Here is a 7,465-nt window from a genome sequence, read left to right on the forward strand (position 1 = left end):
GCACTGAATAACAACTCTTGTAGAAATCCAAACTTATACATGGCTTTGATTGTGATAATGCATTTTCTGATGATGCTGGTTCTTGATTAATGTTGACTTTCCCACTTGTGACATGGTTTTCTCTCAAATTCTAGTTGTCTCAGCTAGAATTACCTGTTTAGCTCAATAGATTTCTACATCCTGTTTTTCATTAATAATATTTATTTTAAAGATCACTTTTAATTGTAACACATATAAAGTCATCAGTGTTTTCCGAATTGTCAATAATGCTTTAAGTAAAAAATACGTTAGTAAAATGTAAGTTATATTGTTTATAATATCTTCTACAGTTAATACCATGAACATACACACCATATACCAGAAAAGCTTATGCATTATTGGAAGTGAAAAGAAATGTGATATAACTGCTGTATTGTCTGATTATAAATTCATGCTTTGGTCAGTTCTCTTCTTCAGGGATGACATTTACTTGTACTTTGTTGTTGAGGAACCTGAATTGGATGTCACAAATTCTGCTGCATTTGCGTGTTAATGCTATCATGGTTGTCTGTGTACAGGGAAGGTATGATTTCACCAGTTACAAGTGAGACACAGGAAGTGTTGATGGGGGCCATGCTGTCTTTCTACTCTTGGATGTGTCTTGAAGCTCCTTGGCAAATTTCTGAATAGCACTGTGACAGACCAGTTGGATGTCTGATGTTTGCATGTTTCTCTTTTCTGCTCCTTTCTGTCAACAGTGCATGATGTAAGGAAGTACCAGAAAGAGGACCAGTAGCTACTGCTGAGGACACAGCCAGTATAATTAAGAAATCCACGTACTTGTCTGCTTTTCAGACAGTCATTTTGAAAAGAGTTTGTACTCTCCATCATCACTAAAATTCCCCCTCCATGAATCACTTCTGGATAGGTGGCCACTTGCTTTGTTTTATCAACCAAATGAATTTTTGCACCAGTCAATGTAAAATGGAATATAAAATTTTTTAGCACATGTTATTACAGGCTCCATTTCTTGACTGCATCTCAATTAATTCTATGGATTTTCAACATCTTGTAATCAAGAAGAAAATGGGACATCGGCACCAATCCTGATGAAAATGCCCCCCTTTGGGCCATTAATAGGAAGCAGAACCATGCTGCCCTATCTAGGGCCAATGTGATGTTTATGGCATTCAGTCCTCTGGCCACAGCACATTTTTCTCCACCCTGACAAAGTTTCCAAGAACCTTCCTGGCCAATATTTCTTACACATTTATATTTTTAATGAAGATTTCTGCTTGATATGGCAACAGGAAGTCCTCTGTTGACATTATATTATCCAATTATGCCTTGCAATCTCAAAGGTGCACCTATTATAGGCAATTATATCAATGGTAGTTGGTTTCTCCACATTTTCAGTTGTTGGAGAGCCATAAGGACTCTCTCACTATATGGTGTTCTTTGGATGAATAGGAGCCATCCAGGTCTTTCTGAATAACCCTTTCAATTTGTTTTAAATGCTTTGGGATCATCACTGATCTCACCAGGTTTTGGTGAGGTGGAAATTTCTCCTAAAATACTCGTTCCAAAGCATACACCAAAAGGACACTTACAGATGTGTATGCATTCTGATCAGAGTGCACCTTAGAGAAAATAATGAATACTGTCATCAAGAATGTGACAACCATCACAGGCGCATCCCGCGTGTCCCCTGAACTTGTCCTATGCAAGCACAGGGGTCTGCAGGATACCATCACCAGGGCAATTGCATTATTGGGCTGATGAGGCCAGTAGTCCTCAAATCTCCCCTCCCCTCCCTTTCTTCTTTCCTCGCAGCTTGGCTAGTTCTACTCTTTTCTTATTAGAGCACATTTTGTTGTCCACGGAAATGCAAAGAGAACACAGTTGCCACTGAGAGCTTTGTAGTGTGATGCTTATTTAGCTTTTGAATGGGCTTTCACACAAAAATTCCTGCTTTGTGGAAATTTTCAGGTATGAGAAAACATCTTACAAAGTAATCCCCTGTTATCCAACTGATCAGTCAGTATTAAAAAAATGCATGTGGAGGATATTGCAGATTGAAGTGTGCAAAGCATTTGTGTTTTAATTAAAATCTTAGAGGAAAAACTCATTCACATGAATTAATAGCAACATTTTTAGCAGGTTGCATAAATGGTGACAAAATTTACATCTTTGTATTCAAGAAGAGTATAGAGTTACTTGGTGAAGATCACTACATATGTTAAATCCTTTCAACATGTGCTATAAATATTAAAGATCTATGGCTATTAAATTACGTGAGAGCAAATGACTCATGAGTAATTACAAATACCTGTTCTGCTTCTACTTATCACTTATTTTCTAAAAAGCAGCATGGAAATGAAATGCAAATATAACATAAAAGAGTATAACTTCCTGTTAAATGATGCTTTATCGTATAATGGAATATTACAGCCTAATTCAATGCAGGACTAAACGAAGATTGGAAGAAAATGAGAACTCTGGAAGCCAGAAGCCTCAGTCTTCAGAAAGCTCCATACTCTGCATGCTGTTTACATATCTCTTTGTGTTTATGTGGGTTTTTTTCCTAACTATTCCTGTGAAATAGCAAAAGACTTTAGATTAAAATGGATTTTACTAATCATAGAAGTCAAAAAAGCAAGTAAATATGAAAAAAATAGCACAAAGTTGTACAGAAACCATCCATATAACTAAGGAATGAAACGAAGCAAATTTAGCTCTGTTAGAGCTTTTATTATCAATCAAATATATCCTTGATAGTCCTCATCTTTTTGTCTTTTGGGGGGTCCCCCTCCCCCCACCTGTTTGCATTTTGACTTTTTCACCTGACATGGATGAACAATGGGTGTGTTCCTTCTAATACCCTGTCAAAGGGAAAAACCACCGTCTAGGTCTTTGGGCACACAGTCACTTTGTTCCCCAGAAGTGATTGTGTAGCAGCCACAGCATCTTACAATGTTGGAAAGGAAGAGACTGTGTTGCTTGGAGTCTTAAGATACTCTCTGAGGGTCCTTGGAACTCCAGGCTTCCCAATAGGTATCTCGGTGTGAGTGGGTTTTACATATTGACCTTCCAACTCAGATAGCATCTGGAGAAAGGATGTCACTTCTGAGAAAAAGACTGAAGATATCTAACTGAAATAGTGCCTGGAAGTTTGAATGACCTAGGGAAGGGCAGCAAGATGCTCAAGTGCCTCAGACTTCCCAAGGTACACAAAGTGGGAAGCAGCACTGGTAAACTCTTTAGGAAGAATACAACTCACACCTTTTACAGTTTCCATCACATTTCCTTTTAATGATCATTCGTGATCCCTAGCAGGGATTCAGCCATTCCCCAGAATCACATAGCACATGAATGGTGGGACCAGAAGAGATTTCTGGTCATTTTAAAGTTTAATTTAATTTTTAACTTCTATTTTTGGTTCAGGGGTACATGTGCAGGTGCAAGTTTGTTATATGAGTAAATTACCTGCCATGGGGGTTTGATGTGCAGATTATTTTACCATCAGGTAATAAACACAGCACCTGATAGGTAGTTTTTTGATAATCACCCTCCTTCTTCCCCACACCCTGAAGTCGGCTCTGGTGTCTGTTGTTCCCTTCATTGTGTCCATATATACTTAATGTTTGCTCCCACTTATGAGTGAGAACATGTGGTATTTGGTTTTCTGTTCCTGTGTCAGTTCACTTAGGATAATGGCCTCCAGCTCTATCCACATTGCTGCAAAGGACAGCTCTCATTCTTGTTTATGGCTGCATAGTATTCCGTGGTGTATATGTACCACATTTTCTTTATCCAGTCTACTGTTGATGGGCATTTAGGTTGATTCTATGTCTTTGCTATTGTGAATAGTGCTGTGATGAAGCTATGTCTTGTGTAACTGTGTCTTTATGATAGAATGATTTGTATTCCTTTGGGTATATACCCAGTAATGGGATTGCTGGGTTGAGTGGAAATTTTGCTGTGAGTTGTCTGAGAAATCGCCAAACTGCTTTCCACAATGACTGAACCAATTTACATTCCCACCAGCAGTGTATAAGCATTCTCTTTTCTCCACAACCTCTCCAGCATCTGTTATTTTTTGACTTTTTAGTAATGGCCATTCTGACTGGTGTGAGATAGTATCTCATTGTGGTTTTGGTTTGCATTTCTTTAATGATTAGTGATGTTGAGCATTTTTCCATATGCTTGTTGGCCACATGTATGTCTTCTTTTGAAAAGTGTCTGTACATGTCCTTTGCCCACTTTTTAATGGGACTGTATCTTTTTTTGCTTGTGTATTTGCTTAAGTTCCTTATAGACTCTGGATATTAGACCTTTGTCAGATGCATAGTTTGCAAATATTTTCTCCCATTCTGTAGGTTGTCTGTTTACTTTGTTGATAGTTTTATTTTGCTGTGCAGAAGTTCTGTAGTTGAATTAGGTCCCATTTGTCAATTTTCATTGCTATTGCAATTGCTTTTGGGATCTTCATCATGAAATCTTTGCCAGGCCATATGTCCAGATGATATTTCATAAGTTATCTTCCAGGGTTTTTGTTGTTTTAGGTTTTACATTTAAGTCTTTAATCCATCTTGAGTTAGGGTTAGGGTTAGAGTTATTTTGAATCTTGGTTCTCATTCATTGCTGCTCCCAGTAAGCAGAGTGCAGCATATTCACAACTATCCCTGGAGCAGGAGCAAGCTCCCTTCTGTGATGTCACAAGGATCTGACCTTCACTGGTACTTTTTTCCCAACTGAATGGAACAAAATTATAAGATGATCAGCAGCGGGAATTCTCTGCTTCCTTGTTCCCCTTGGGCTAGTACAAGAATCCTGGGTAGGCTGGTCTCATTTTAAAACCTATACTTTTCCTCCACTGGACTTTGCTAAGGCTAGAATGGGGGAGGCAAGAAAGGTAGTGGGTAGGGTATGTTAGGTAGCCTTTGACCACAGATCTGAGGCCTTGTTTTCAAATCAACCTTACCTATTCCTGGATAGCTGTCTTTTTTGGGAGGTGGTGGTCGTGGTGCTTGGGTTTATTTTTTAATTGGTTCTAAACCAAGGGGGAGAAAGAGCAACTGCTTATTTAACTGTATAGAAACCTCAAATTAATATTATTTCAGCATGATAAGAATGGGAAAGAGTCCTTAAAGAACTAGGCAATGCCAGTACTACCCCAATCTTCTCTTCAAGTTTATGGCCTATTTATGGCCTATTTCTGAAGGTGACAGGAACTCAAACTAGGAATATTTCTATTAAGAGAAACCAGCTTTTTACTGGTTTGCCCAATCAAGTACAATGTGTTTGGGTCTACCTAAGCAAAGACCTGCAGGTGTCCCTTTAACCCTTGCATGGTTCAAATCTGATACCTGGGTGGGGGGGGGGTCATTCCTGCCATTGCTGACTTCCTCATCCTTACACCTAATTGAATAACCAACTCCTGTTAATTCTGTCTTCAAAAGAGCTTTGGAACCCATCTGTATCTCTCCATCATCACCACTATTACTCTATGCTAATCAGTTATCTTTTTTTTTTTCTCCTGTGGAGTTTATCACCACTGGGATAAATTCCTATTGGTCTTCCTGTTTATTGTCTCCTCATAAATTCATTCCTCACATAGCAGCCACAGTGATTAAATCATGTTCGTCTCCTGCTTAAATTCTTTCAGTGGTTTCTTATCAGGCAGACAGTAAAATCTAAGCCCCTTGCCATGGCCCATATGGCCTTTTATGCTGTGACACCTATCCATATCCTCGTACTGCATCTTGACCACTCTCGTCAATGACTACACCTCATCCATCCTGCTTGTCTTTTAATTCCCTGATGGCCTATACTAAGTTCCTTGACTGGGCTGAGTTTTTGCCTGCGTTAGAACCTTCTTACATCTCTCCTGTCTAGAATTTTTTTTCCTCCTGCTCTTCCTTTGAGCTTTTATTAAAGACCAACTCTGTTCTAGGCACCATGTGATAGGCATTAAAATATAATGCTGATCCAAGAAAAGTGAAACAAAACATGTCTCCTTGGCAGAAGGAGAGAGTTGAGCTTTACTTTTTAGTAAAAATTTTTCTATCTTTGTAAAAGTTGTATTAAAACCTTATATCACTAAAAGTTTCAAAATGAGAAAAATAATGCTTATGATTAATAGTGTCTTTTTCCGCAAGTTGTCTCAACAATAAGTAAGTCCTTGGTGAATTGAACATAGTCTAGCTGGGTCCTCATCTTCCCGCTCTCAGAAGTTTGATTTCAATTGTATACCAAGAGTGAATCCATTTTTCAGTGTGACTGATGTGGACAGTCATAATGCCATTTTATTAATTTAGAGTAAAAAATGCAACTCATAGTCTGATAAACACATTCACTCACTCTGGCCAGATCATACACAGGCACCTAATTTATTAACAGAAGTATGCTTGGTGATCCTAGAATAAGAAGAGGAATATGATGAATCAAATAGTAAATGGGTTGAGGTTGTTGTATCCACCTTCACAAGAGAAATGTGATCACCACATAAACAGAATTAAAAACAAAAATCACATTATCATCTTTAAATTTTCTTTAAATCTTTAAATCTTTCAATGGCTCATTTTTGAATGCACACATGTTTTTTTAAATTTATTTCTGTTAATACAGTTATTTCAAGACAATCAAATCTTGCAGAACTTGGAAGAACATTTCTTCTTTTAGGTGACTATATATGTCTTCTCTGATACACTGTGTGATTAATTAAATTTCTCAAAACGAAATCTGCATTTCAAATATTGAAAATAATTTGCTTAAAAATACTGCATGAATCAACATTCAATTATTCTTTGTAGGCTAGCTCGCTAAAATTGCATTTCAGCCAATCACAGAAGTAAGGAATGTTGGGAGTAACAACTGGGATAGAAGAAAAAGAGTAGAGAGAACTCTAAATATAAATACCATTCTGAAGGTGCCTCTATTTGAGGCACATTGATGCTTGTTGGCTTGATTCCTATTTAGTGTGGACAGTAGAGAGGGTCTGCAATTATTTGAACGTTTATGCCCTATCCAAAATTCACAATAAAACTTAAATCCCCTATGCAGTAGTATTAAGAGGTGGGGTCTTCGGGAAATAATTAGACCCTGAGGGCTCTGCCCTCATGGATGGAATTGGTGCCTTATAAAAGGGTTAGAGGGAATTAGCCCTTTTTGCCCTTCAAACTTTCCACAAGATATGGAGCAGAGTTTGTCCCTTCCAGAGGACCCAGTAACAAGGTGCCATTGTGGAAGCAGAGAGCAAGCCCTTACCAGACTCCAAACCTGCTGGTACCTTGATCTTGGATTTCCTAGCCTTCAGAACTGTGAAAAATAAAGTTTTGTTTTTCATAAATTACCCAGTCTCAGATACTTTTTTATAGCAGCACAAATGGACAAAGACAAGGTCTTTGTTTACTAAAAAATTTTAAACCTGGGCTACTCTTTTTCCAGGTGAAGTATCTTAGTACAAAGCCTTTGATTTGGATTT

General features: G+C 38.0%; 1 pseudogene; it reads right to left on the reverse strand.

Moving 5' to 3' along the window:
* Positions 1-410: 410 nt before the first annotated feature.
* On the reverse strand, positions 411-3,472 carry LOC104005204 (epsilon-sarcoglycan-like; annotated as a pseudogene).
* Positions 3,473-7,465: the final 3,993 nt, after the last annotated feature.

Source organism: Pan troglodytes, chromosome 13 (genome assembly GCF_028858775.2).
Source record: "Pan troglodytes isolate AG18354 chromosome 13, NHGRI_mPanTro3-v2.0_pri, whole genome shotgun sequence".
Taxonomy (NCBI): Eukaryota; Metazoa; Chordata; class Mammalia; order Primates; family Hominidae; genus Pan; species Pan troglodytes.